Consider the following 14,253-nt stretch of genomic DNA (forward strand, 5'->3'; position numbering starts at 1 on the left):
CACTCTCTGACACTCTCTATCACACTCTATCACTCACTGACACACTCTGACAACCTCTAACACACTCTGACACTCTCTGACACTCTCTATCACTCTCTGACACTCTCTACCACTCTCTGACACTCTCTGACACCCTCTGACACACTCTGACACACTCTGACACTCTCTGACACTCTCTGACACTCTCTATAACTCTCTGACACTCTCTGAAACTCTCAGAGGCTCTCTATCACTATCTGACACTCTCAGACACCCTCTGTCACTCTCTGTCACTCTCAGACACTCTCTGACACTCTCTATCACTCTCCGACACTCTCTATCACTCTCTGACACTCTCTGACACTCTCTATCACTCTCTATCACTTTCTGACACTCTCTATCACTCTCTGACACTCTCTGACACTCTCTATCACTCAATGACACTCTCTATCACTCTCTGACACTCTCTGACACTCTCTATCACTCTCTATCACTTTCTGACACTCTCTATCACTCTCTGACACTCTCTGACACTCTCTATCACTCTCTGACACTCTCTGACACTCTCTATCACTCTCTGACACTCTCTGACACTCTCTGACACTCTCAGATACTCTCAGACACTCTCTATCACTCTCTGACACTCTCTGACACTCTCAGACACTCTCTGACAATCACAGACACTCTCAGACACTCTCTATCACTCTCTATCACTCTCTGAGACTCTCTATCACTCTCTGACACTCTCGATCACTCTCTGACACTCTCTGACACACTCTATCACTCAATGACTCTCTCTGACACTCTCGATCACTCTCTGGCACTCTCTATCACTCTTTATCACTCTCTGACACTCTCTGACAATGTCTGACACTCTCTATCACGCTCTGACATTCTCTATCACTCTCTGATACTCTCTGACACTCTCTATCATTCTCTATCACTCTCTGACACTCTCTGACACACTTAGACACTCTGTGACTCACTCTGACATTCTCTATCACTCTCTATAACTCTCTGACACTCTCCATCACTCGATGACACTCTGTGACACACTCTATCACTCTCTGACACTCTCTATCACTCTCTATCACTCTCTGACACTCTCTGACACTCTCCATCACTCGATGACACTCTGTGACACACTCTATCACTCTCTGACACTCTCTATCACTCTCTGACGCTCTCTGACACTCTCTGACACTCTCTGACACTCTCTATCACTCTCTATCACTTTCTGACACTCTCTATCACTCTCTGTCACTCTCTGAAACTCTCTATCACTCAATGACACTCTCTGACACGCTCTATCACTCTCTGACACTCTCTGACACTCTCAGACACTCTCAGACACTCTCTGACACTCTCAGACACGCTCAGACACTCTCTATTACTCTCTGACACTCTCTGACACTCTCAGACACTCTCTGACAATCACAGGCACTCTCAGACACTCTCTATCATTCTCTATCACTCTCTGACACTCTCTGACACACTCAGACACTCTGTGACTCACTCTGACACTCTCTATCACTCTCTGACACTCTCTGACACTCTCTGACACTCTCTATCACTCTCTGACACTCTCTGACACTCTCCATCACTCAATGACACTCTGTGACACACTCTATCACTCTCTGACACTCTCTATCACTCTCTGACACTCTCTGACACTCTCTGACACTCTCTGACACACTCTATCACTCTCTATCACTTTCTGACACTCTCTATCACTCTCTGACACTCTCTGGCACTCTCTATCACTCTCTGACACTCTCTGACACTCTCAGACACTCTCAGACGCTCTCTATCACTCTCTATCACCCTCTGACACTCTCTGACACTCTCAGACACTCTCAGACACTCTCTATCACTCTCTGACACTCTCTGACTCTCTCAGATAGTCTCTGACAATCACAGACACTCTCAGACACTCTGTGACTCACTCTGACACTCTCTATCACTCTCTGACACTCTCTGACACTCTCTGACACTCTCTATCACTCTCTGACACTCTCTGACACTCTCCATCACTCAATGACACTCTGTGACACACTCTATCACTCTCTGACACTCTCTATCACTCTCTGACACTCTCTGACACTCTCTGACACTCTCTGACACACTCTATCACTCTCTATCACTTTCTGACACTCTCTATCACTCTCTGACACTCTCTGGCACTCTGTATCACTCAATGACTCTCTCTGACACACTCTATCACTCTCTGACACTCTCTGACACTCTCAGACACTCTCAGACACTCTCTATCACTCTCTATCACCCTCTGACACTCTCTGACACTCTCAGACACTCTCAGACACTCTCTATCACTCTCTATCACTCTCTATCACTTTCTGACACTCTCTATCACTCTCTGTCACTCTCTGAAACTCTCTATCACTCAATGACACTCTCTGACACTCTCTATCACTCTCTGACACTCTCTGACACTCTCAGACACTCTCAGACACTCTCTGACACTCTCAGACACGCTCAGACACTCTCTATTACTCTCTGACACTCTCTGACACTCTCAGACACTCTCTGACAATCACAGGCACTCTCAGACACTCTCTATCATTCTCTGTCACTCTCTGACTCTCTCTGACTCTCTCGATCACTCTCTATCACTCTCTGACACTCTCTACCACTCTCTGACACTCTCTGACACCCTCTGACACACTCAGACACTCTGTGACTCACTCTGACACTCTCTATCACTCTCTGACACTCTCTGACACTCTCTAGCACTCTCTATCACTCTCTGACACTCTCTGACACTCTCCATCACTCGATGACACTCTGTGACACACTCTATCACTCTCTGACACTCTCTATCACTCTCTGACACTCTCTGACACTCTCTGACACTCTCTGACACTCTCTATCACTCTCTATCACTTTCTGACACACTCTATCACTCTCTGTCACTCTCTGAAACTCTCTATCACTCAATGACACTCTCTAACACTCTCTATCACTCTCTGACACTCTCTGACACTCTCAGACACTCTCAGACACTCTCTGACACTCTCAGACACTCTCAGACACTCTCTATTACTCTCTGACACTCTCTGACACTCTCAGACACTCTCTGACAATCACAGACACTCTCAGACACTCTCTATCATTCTCTATCACTCTCTGACACTCTCTGACACACTCAGACACTCTGTGACTCACTCTGACACTCTCTATCACTCTCTGACACTCTCTGACACTCTCTGACACTCTCTATCACTCTCTATCACTCTCTGACACTCTCTGACACTCTCCATCACTCGATGACACTCTGTGACACACTCTATCACTCTCTGACACTCTCTATCACTCTCTGACACTCTCTGACACTCTCTGACACTCTCTGACACTCTCTATCACTCTCTATCACTTTCTGACACTCTCTATCACTCTCTGACACTCTCTGACACTCTCTATCACTCAATGACACTCTCTGACACACTCTATCACTCTCTGACACTCTCTGACACTCTCAGACACTCTCAGACGCTCTCTATCACTCTCTATCACTCTCTGACACTCTCTGACACTCTCAGACACTCTCAGACACTCTCTATCACTCTCTGACACTCTCTGACACTCTCAGACAGTCTCTGACAATCACAGACACTCTCAGACACTCTCTGACACTCTCAGACACTCTCTATCACTTTCTGTCACTCTCTGACTCTCTCGATCACTCTCTATTAACTCTCTGACACTCTCGACCACTCTCTGACACTCTCTGACACCCTCTGACACACTCTGACACTCTCTGACAATCTCTATCATTCTCTGACACTCTCTGACACTCTCTAACACTCAATGACACTCTGTGACACTCTCTGACACTCTCTATCACTCTGACACACTCTGACGCTCTCCATCACTCTCTATTACGCTCTGACACTCTCTGACACACTCTGACACTCTCTATCACTCTGTGACACTCTCCATCACTCTAGGACACTCTCTGACACTCTCTATCACTCTCTATCACTCTCTGACACACTCTGACAACCTCTAACACACTCTGACACTCTCTGACACTCTCTGACACTCTCTGACACTCTCTATCACTCTCTGACACTCTCTACCACTCTCTGACACTCTCTGACACCCTCTGACACACTCTGACACACTCTGACACTCTCTGACACTCTCTGACACTCTCTATCACTCTCTGACACTCTCTGAAACTCTCAGAGGCTCTCTATCACTATCTGACACTCTCAGACACCCTTTGTCACTCTCTGTCACTCTCAGACACTCTCTGACACTCTCTATCACTCTCTGACACTCTCTATCACTCTCTGACACTCTCTGACACTCTCTATCACTCTCTATCACTTTCTGACACTCTCTATCACTCTCTGACATTCTCTGACACTCTCAGATACTCTCAGACACTCTCTATCACTCTCTGACACTCTCTGACACTCTCAGACACTCTCTGACAATCACAGACACTCTCAGACACTCTCTATCACTCTCTATCACTCTCTGAGACTCTCTGTCACTCTCTGACACTCTCGATCACTCTCTGACACTCTCTGACACACTCTGTCACTCAATGACTCTCTCTGACACTCTCGATCACTCTCTGGCACTCTCTATCACTCTTTATCACTCTCTGACACTCTCTGACAATGTCTGACACTCTCTATCACGCTCTGACATTCTCTATCACTCTCTGATACTCTCTGACACTCTCTATCATTCTCTATCACTCTCTGACACTCTCTGACACACTCAGACACTCTGTGACTCACTCTGACACTCTCTATCACTCTCTGAAACTCTCTGACACTCTCTAGCACTCTGTATCACTCTCTGACACTCTCTGACACTCTCCATCACTCGATGACACTCTGTGACACACTCTATCACTCTCTGACACTCTCTATCACTCTCTGACACTCTCTGACACTCTCTGACACTCTCTGACACTCTCTATCACTCTCTATCACTTTCTGACACTCTCTATCACTCTCTGTCACTCTCTGAAACTCTCTATCACTCAATGACACTCTCTGACACTCTCTATCACTCTCTGACACTCTCTGACACTCTCAGACACTCTCTGACACTCTCAGACACTCTCAGACACTCTCTATTACTCTCTGACACTCTCAGACACTCTCTGACAATCACAGACACTCTCAGACACTCTCTATCATTCTCTATCACTCTCTGACACTCTCTGACACACTCAGACACTCTGTGACTCACTCTGACACTCTCTATCACTCTCTGACACTCTCTGACACTCTCTGACACTCTCTATCACTCTCTATCACTCTCTGACACACTCTGACAACCTCTAACACACTCGGACACTCTCTGACACTCTCTGACACTCTCTGACACTCTCTATCACTCTCTGACACTCTCTACCACTCTCTGACACTCTCTGACATTGTCTGACACTCTCTATCACGCTCTGACATTCTCTATCACTCTCTGATTCTCTCTGACACTCTCTATCATTCTCTATCACTCTCTGACACTCTCTGACACTCTCTAGCACTCTCTATCACTCTCTGACACTCTCTGACTCTCTCCATCACTCGATGACACTCTGTGACACACTCTATCACTCTCTGACACTCTCTATCACTCTCTGACACTCTCTGACACTCTCTATCACTCTCTATCACTTTCTGACACTCTCTATCACTCTCTGTCACTCTCTGAAACTCTCTATCACTCAATGACACTCTCTGACACTCTCTATCACTCTCTGACACTCTCTGACACTCTCAGACTCTCTCAGACACTCTCTGACACTCTCAGACACTCTCTGACACTCTCAGACACTCTCAGACACTCTCTATTACTCTCTGACACTCTCTGACACTCTCAGACACTCTCTGACAATCACAAACACTCTCAGACACTCTCTATCATTCTCTATCACTCTCTGACACTCTCTGACACACTCAGACACTCTGTGACTCACTCTGACACTCTCTATCACTCTCTGACACTCTCTGACACTCTCTGACACTCTCTATCACTCTCTATCACTCTCTGACACTCTCTGACACTCTCCATCACTCGATGGCACTCTGTGACACACGCTATCACTCTCTGACACTCTCTATCACTCTCTGACACTCTCTGACACTCTCTGACACACTCAGACACTCTGTGACTCACTCTGACACTCTCTATCACTCTCTGACACTCTCTGACACTCTCTGACACTCTCTATCACTCTCTATCACTCTCTGACACTCTCTGACACTCTCCATCACTCGATGGCACTCTGTGACACACTCTATCACTCTCTGACACTCTCTATCACTCTCTGACACTCTCTGACACTCTCTGACACTCTCTATCACTCTCTATCACTTTCTGACACTCTCTATCACTCTCTGACACTCTCTGACACTCTCTATCACTCAATGACACTCTCTGACACACTCTATCACTCTCTGACACTCTCTGACACTCTCAGACACTCTCAGACGCTCTCTATCACTCTCTATCACTCTCTGACGCTCTCTGACACTCTCAGACACTCTCAGACACTCTCTATCACTCTCTGACACTCTCTGACACTCTCAGACAGTCTCTGACAATCACAGACACTCTCAGACACTCTCTGTCACTCTCAGACACTCTCTATCACTCTCTGTCACTCTCTGACTCTCTCTGACTCTCTCGATCACTCTCTATCACTCTCTGACACTCTCTACCACTCTCTGACACTCTCTGACACCCTCTGACACACTCTGACACTCTCTGACACTCTCTATCATTCTCTGACACTCTCTGACACTCTCTAACACTCAATGACACTCTGTGACACTCTCTATCACTCTCTGACACTCTCTGACACAATCAGACACTCTGTGACACTCTCTGACACTCTCTATCACTCTGACACTCTCTGACGCTCTCCATCACTCTCTATTACGCTCTGACACTCTCTGACACACTCTGACACTCTCTATCACTCTGTGACACTCTCCATCACTCTAGGACACTCTCTGACACTCTCTATCACTCTCTATCACTCTCTGACACACTCTGACAACCTCTAACACACTCTGACACTCTCTGACACTCTCTGACACTCTCTATCACTCTCTGACACTCTCTACCACTCTCTGACACTCTCTGACACCCTCTGACACACTCTGACACACTCTGACACTCTCTGACACTCTCTGACACTCTCTATCACTCTCTGACACTCTCTGAAACTCTCAGAGGCTCTCTATCACTATCTGACACTCTCAGACACCCTTTGTCACTCTCTGTCACTCTCAGACACTCTCTGACACTCTCTATCACTCTCTGACACTCTCTATCACTCTCTGACACTCTCTGACACTCTCTATCACTCTCTATCACTTTCTGACACTCTCTATCACTCTCTGACACTCTCTGACACTCTCTATCTCTCAATGACACTCTCAGATACTCTCAGACACTCTCTATCACTCTCTGACACTCTCTGACACTCTCAGACACTCTCTGACAATCACAGACACTCTCAGACACTCTCTATCACTCTCTATCACTCTCTGACATTCTCTATCACTCTCTGATACTCTCTGACACTCTCTATCATTCTCTATCACTCTCTGACACTCTCTGACACACTCAGACACTCTGTGACTCACTCTGACACTCTCTATCACTCTCTGACACTCTCTGACACTCTCTAGCACTCTCTATCACTCTCTGACACTCTCTGACACTCTCCATCACTCGATGACACTCTGTGACACACTCTATTACTCTCTGACACTCTCTATCACTCTCTGACACTCTCTGACACTCTCTGACACTCTCTATCACTCTCTATCACTTTCTGACACTCTCTATCACTCTCTGTCACTCTCTGAAACTCTCTATCACTCAATGACACTCTCTGACAATCTCTATCACTCTCTGACACTCTCTGACACTCTCAGACACTCTCAGACACTCTCTGACACTCTCTGACACTCTCAGACACTCTCTATTACTCTCTGACACTCTCTGACACTCTCAGACACTCTCTGACAATCACAGACACTCTCAGACACTCTCTATCATTCTCTATCACTCTCTGACACTCTCTGACACAGTCAGACACTCTGTGACTCACTCTGACACTCTCTATCACTCTCTGACACTCTCTGACACTCTCTGACACTCTCTATCACTCTCTATCACTCTCTGACACTCTCTGACACTCTCTATCACTCTCTGACACTCTCAGACACTCTCTATCACTCTCTGACACTCTCTGACACTCTCAGACAGTCTCTGACAATCACAGACACTCTCAGACACTCTCTGACACTCTCAGACACTCTCTATCACTCTCTTTCACTCTCTGACTCTCTCTGACTCTCGATCACTCTCTATCACTTTCTGACACTCTCTGACACTCTCTATCACTCAATGACACTCTGTGACACTCTCTATCACTCTCTGACACTCTCTGACACAATCAGACACTCTGTGACACACTCTGACACTCTATATCACTCTATGACACTCTCTGACGCTCTCTATCACTCTCTATCACTCTCTGACACTCTCTACCACTCTCTGACACTCTCTGACACTCTCTGACACCCTCTGACACACTCTGACACACTCTGACACTCTCTATCATTCTCTGACACTCTCTGACACTCTCTATCACTCAATGACACTCTGTGACACTCTCTATCACTCTCTGACACTCTCTGACACAATCAGACACTCTGTGACACACTCTGACACTCTCTATCACTCTGACACTCTCTGACGCTCTCCATCACTCTCTATTACCCTCTGACACTCTCTGACACACTCTGACACTCTCTATCACTCTGTGAAACTCTCCATCACTCTAGGACACTCTCTGACACTCTCTATCACACTCTATCACTCTCTGACACACTCTGACAACCTCTAACACACTCTGACACTCTCTGACACTCTCTATCACTCTCTGACACTCTCTACCACCCTCTGACACTCTCTGACACACTCTGACACTCTCTATCACTCTGTGAAACTCTCCATCACTCTAGGACACTCTCTGACACTCTCTATCACACTCTATCACTCTCTGCCACACGCTGACAACCTCAAACACACTCTGACACACTCTGACACTCTCTGACACTCTCTGACACTCTCTATCACTCTCTGACACTCTCTGAAACTCTCAGAGGCTCTCTATCACTATCTGACACTCTCAGACACCCTCTGTCACTCTCTGTCACTCTCAGACACTCTCTGCCACTCTCTATCACTCTCCGACACTCTCTATCACTCTCTGACACTCTCTGACACTCTCTATCACTATCTATCACTTTCTGACACTCTCTATCACTCTCTGACACTCTCTGACACTCCCTATCACTCAATGACACTCTCTATCACTCTCTGACACTCTCTGACACTCTCTATCACTCTCTATCACTTTCTGACACTCTCTATCACTCTCTGACACTCTCTGACACTCTCTATCACTCAATGACACTCTCTGACACTCTCTATCACTCTCTGACACTCTCTGACACTCTCTGACACTCTCAGATACTCTCAGACACTCGCTATCACTCTCTGACACTCTCTGACACTCTCAGACACTCTCTGACAATCACAGACACTCTCAGACACTCTCTATCACTCTCTATCACTCTCTGAGACTCTCTATCACTCTCTGACACTCTCGATCACTCTCTGACACTCTCTGACACACTCTATCACTCAATGACTCTCTCTGACACTCTCGATCACTCTCTGGCACTCTCTATCACTCTTTATCACTCTCTGACACTCTCTGACAATGTCTGACACTCTCTATCACGCTCTGACATTCTCTATCACTCTCTGATACTCTCTGACACTCTCTATCATTCTCTATCACTCTCTGACACTCTCTGACACACTTAGACACTCTGTGACTCACTCTGACACTCTCTATCACTCTCTATCACTCTCTGACACTCTCCATCACTCGATGACACTCTGTGACACACTCTATCACTCTCTGACACTCTCTATCACTCTCTATCACTCTCTGACACTCTCTGACACTCTCCATCACTCGATGACACTCTGTGACACACTCTATCACTCTCTGACACTCTCTATCACTCTCTGACACTCTCTGACACTCTCTGACACTCTCTATCACTCTCTATCACTTTCTGACACTCTCTATCACTCTCTGTCACTCTCTGAAACTCTCTATCACTCAATGACACTCTCTGACACTCTCTATCACTCTCTGACACTCTCTGACACTCTCAGACACTCTCAGACACTCTCTGACACTCTCAGACACTCTCAGACACTCTCTATTACTCTCTGACACTCTCTGACACTCTCAGACACTCTCTGACAATCACAGACACTCTCAGACACTCTCTATCATTCTCTATCACTCTCTGACACTCTCTGACACACTCAGACACTCTGTGACTCACTCTGACACTCTCTATCACTCTCTGACACTCTCTGACACTCTCTGACACTCTCTATCACTCTCTATCACTCTCTGACACTCTCTGACCCTCTCTATCACTCTCTGACACTCTCAGACACTCTCTATCACTCTCTGACACTCTCTGACACTCTCAGACAGTCTCTGACAATCACAGACACTCTCAGACACTCTCTGACACTCTCAGACACTCTCTATCACTCTCTGTCACTCTCTGACTCTCTCTGACTCTCGATCACTCTCTATCACTTTCTGACACTCTCTGACACTCTCTATCACTCAATGACACTCTGTGACACTCTCTATCACTCTCTGACACTCTCTGACACAATCAGACACTCTGTGACACACTCTGACACTCTATATCACTCTATGACACTCTCTGACGCTCTCTATCACTCTCTATCACTCTCTGACACTCTCTACCACTCTCTGACACTCTCTGACACTCTCTGACACCCTCTGACACACTCTGACACACTCTGACACTCTCTATCATTCTCTGACACTCTCTGACACTCTCTATCACTCAATGACACTCTGTGACACTCTCTATCACTCTCTGACACTCTCTGACACAATCAGACACTCTGTGACACACTCTGACACTCTCTATCACTCTGACACTCTCTGACGCTCTCCATCACTCTCTATTACCCTCTGACACTCTCTGACACACTCTGACACTCTCTATCACTCTGTGAAACTCTCCATCACTCTAGGACACTCTCTGACACTCTCTATCACACTCTATCACTCTCTGACACACTCTGACAACCTCTAACACACTCTGACACTCTCTGACACTCTCTATCACTCTCTGACACTCTCTACCACTCTCTGACACTCTCTGACACCCTCTGACACACTCTGACACACTCTGACACTCTCTGACACTCTCTGACACTCTCTATCACTCTCTGACACTCTCTGAAACTCTCAGAGGCTCTCTATCACTATCTGACACTCTCAGACACCCTCTGTCACTCTCTGTCACTCTCAGACACTCTCTGCCACTCTCTATCACTCTCCGACACTCTCTATCACTCTCTGACACTCTCTGACACTCTCTATCACTCTCTATCACTTTCTGTCACTCTCTATCACTCTCTGACACTCTCTGACACTCTCTATCACTCAATGACACTCTCTATCACTCTCTGACACTCTCTGACACTCTCTATCACTCTCTATCACTTTCTGACACTCTCTATCACTCCCTGACACTCTCTGACACTCTCTATCACTCAATGACACTCTCTGACACTCTCTATCACTCTCTGACACTCTCTGACACTCTCTGACACTCTCAGATACTCTCAGACACTCTCTATCACTCTCTGACACTCTCAGACACTCTCTGACAATCACAGACACTCTCAGACACTCTCTATCACTCTCTATCACTCTCTGAGACTCTCTATCACTCTGTGACACTCTTGATCACTCTCTGACACTCTCTGACACACTCTATCACTCAATGACTCTCTCTGACACTCTCGATCACTCTCTGGCACTCTCTATCACTCTTTATCACTCTCTGACACTCTCTGACAATGTCTGACACTCTCTATCACGCTCTGACATTCTCTATCACTCTCTGATACTCTCTGACACTCTCTATCATTCTCTATCACTCTCTGACACTCTCTGACACACTTAGACACTCTGTGACTCACTCTGACACTCTCTATCACTCTCTATCACTCTCTGACACTCTCCATCACTCTCTGACACTCTGTGAAACACTCTATCACTCTCTGACACTCTCTATCACTCTCTATAACTCTCTGACACTCTCTGACACTCTCCATCACTCGATGACACTCTGTGACACACTCTATCACTCTCTGACACTCTCTATCACTCTCTGACACTCTCTGACACTCTCTGACGCTCTCTGACACTCTCTATCACTCTCTATCACTTTCTGACACTCTCTATCACTCTCTGTCACTCTCTGAAACTCTCTATCACTCAATGACACTCTCTGACACTCTCTATCACTCTCTGACACTCTCTGACACTCTCTGACACTCTCAGACACTCTCAGACACTCTCTGACACTCTCAGGCACTCTCAGACACTCTCTATTACTCTCTGACACTCTCTGACACTCTCAGACACTCTCTGACAATCACAGGCACTCTCAGACACTCTCTATCATTCTCTATCACTCTCTGACACTCTCTGACACACTCAGACACTCTGTGACTCACTCTGACACTCTCTATCACTCTCTGACACTCTCTGACACTCTCTGACACTCTCTATCACTCTCTGACACTCTCTGACACTCTCCATCACTCGATGACACTCTGTGACACACTCTATCACTCTCTGACACTCTCTATCACTCTCTGACACTCTCTGACACTCTCTGACACTCTCTGACACACTCTATCACTCTCTATCACTTTCTGACACTCTCTATCACTCTCTGACACTCTCTGACACTCTCTATCACTCAATGACACTCTCTGACACTCTCTATCACTCTCTGACACTCTCTGACACTCTCAGACACTCTCTATCACTCTCTATCACCCTCTGACACTCTCTGACACTCTCAGACACTCTCAGACACTCTCTATCACTCTCTGACACTCTCTGACACTCTCTGACACTCTCTGACAGTCTCTGACAATCACAGACACTCTCAGACACTCTCTGACACTCTCAGACACTCTCTATCACTCTCTGTCACTCTCTGACTCTCTCTGACTCTCTCGATCACTCTCTATCACTCTCTGACACTCTCTACCACTCTCTGACACTCTCTGACACCCTCTGACACACTCAGACACTCTGTGACTCACTCTGACACTCTCTATCACTCTCTGACACTCTCTGACACTCTCTAGCACTCTCTATCACTCTCTGACACTCTCTGACACTCTCCATCACTCGATGACACTCTGTGACACACTCTATCACTCTCTGACACTCTCTATCACTCTCTGACACTCTCTGACACTCTCTGACACTCTCTATCACTCTCTATCACTTTCTGACACGCTCCATCACTATCTGTCACTCTCTGAAACTCTCTATCACTCAATGACACTCTCTAACACTCTCTATCACTCTCTGACACTCTCTGACACTCTCAGACACTCTCAGATACTCTCTGACACTCTCAGACACTCTCAGACACTCTCTATTACTCTCTGACACTCTCTGACACTCTCAGACACTCTCTGACAATCACAGACACTCTCAGACACTCTCTATCATTCTCTATCACTCTCTGACACTCTCTGACACACTCAGACACTCTGTGACTCACTCTGACACTCTCTATCACTCTCTGACACTCTCTGACACTCTCTGACACTCTCTATCACTCTCTATCACTCTCTGACACTCTCTGACCCTCTCTATCACTCTCTGACACTCTCAGACACTCTCTATCACTCTCTGACACTCTCTGACACTCTCAGACAGTCTCTGACAATCACAGACACTCTCAGACACTCTCTGACACTCTCAGACACTCTCTATCACTCTCTGTCACTCTCTGACTCTCTCTGACTCTCGATCACTCTCTATCACTTTCTGACACTCTCTGACACTCTCTATCACTCAATGACACTCTGTGACACTCTCTATCACTCTCTGACACTCTCTGACACAATCAGACACTCTGTGACACACTCTGACACTCTATATCACTCTATGACACTCTCTGACGCTCTCTATCACTCTCTATCACTCTCTGACACTCTCTACCACTCTCTGACACTCTCTGACACTCTCTGACACCCTCTGACACACTCTGACACACTCTGACACTCTCTATCATTCTCTGACACTCT

Source organism: Heterodontus francisci, chromosome 28 (genome assembly GCF_036365525.1).
Source record: "Heterodontus francisci isolate sHetFra1 chromosome 28, sHetFra1.hap1, whole genome shotgun sequence".
In the NCBI taxonomy this organism is placed as follows: domain Eukaryota; kingdom Metazoa; phylum Chordata; class Chondrichthyes; order Heterodontiformes; family Heterodontidae; genus Heterodontus; species Heterodontus francisci.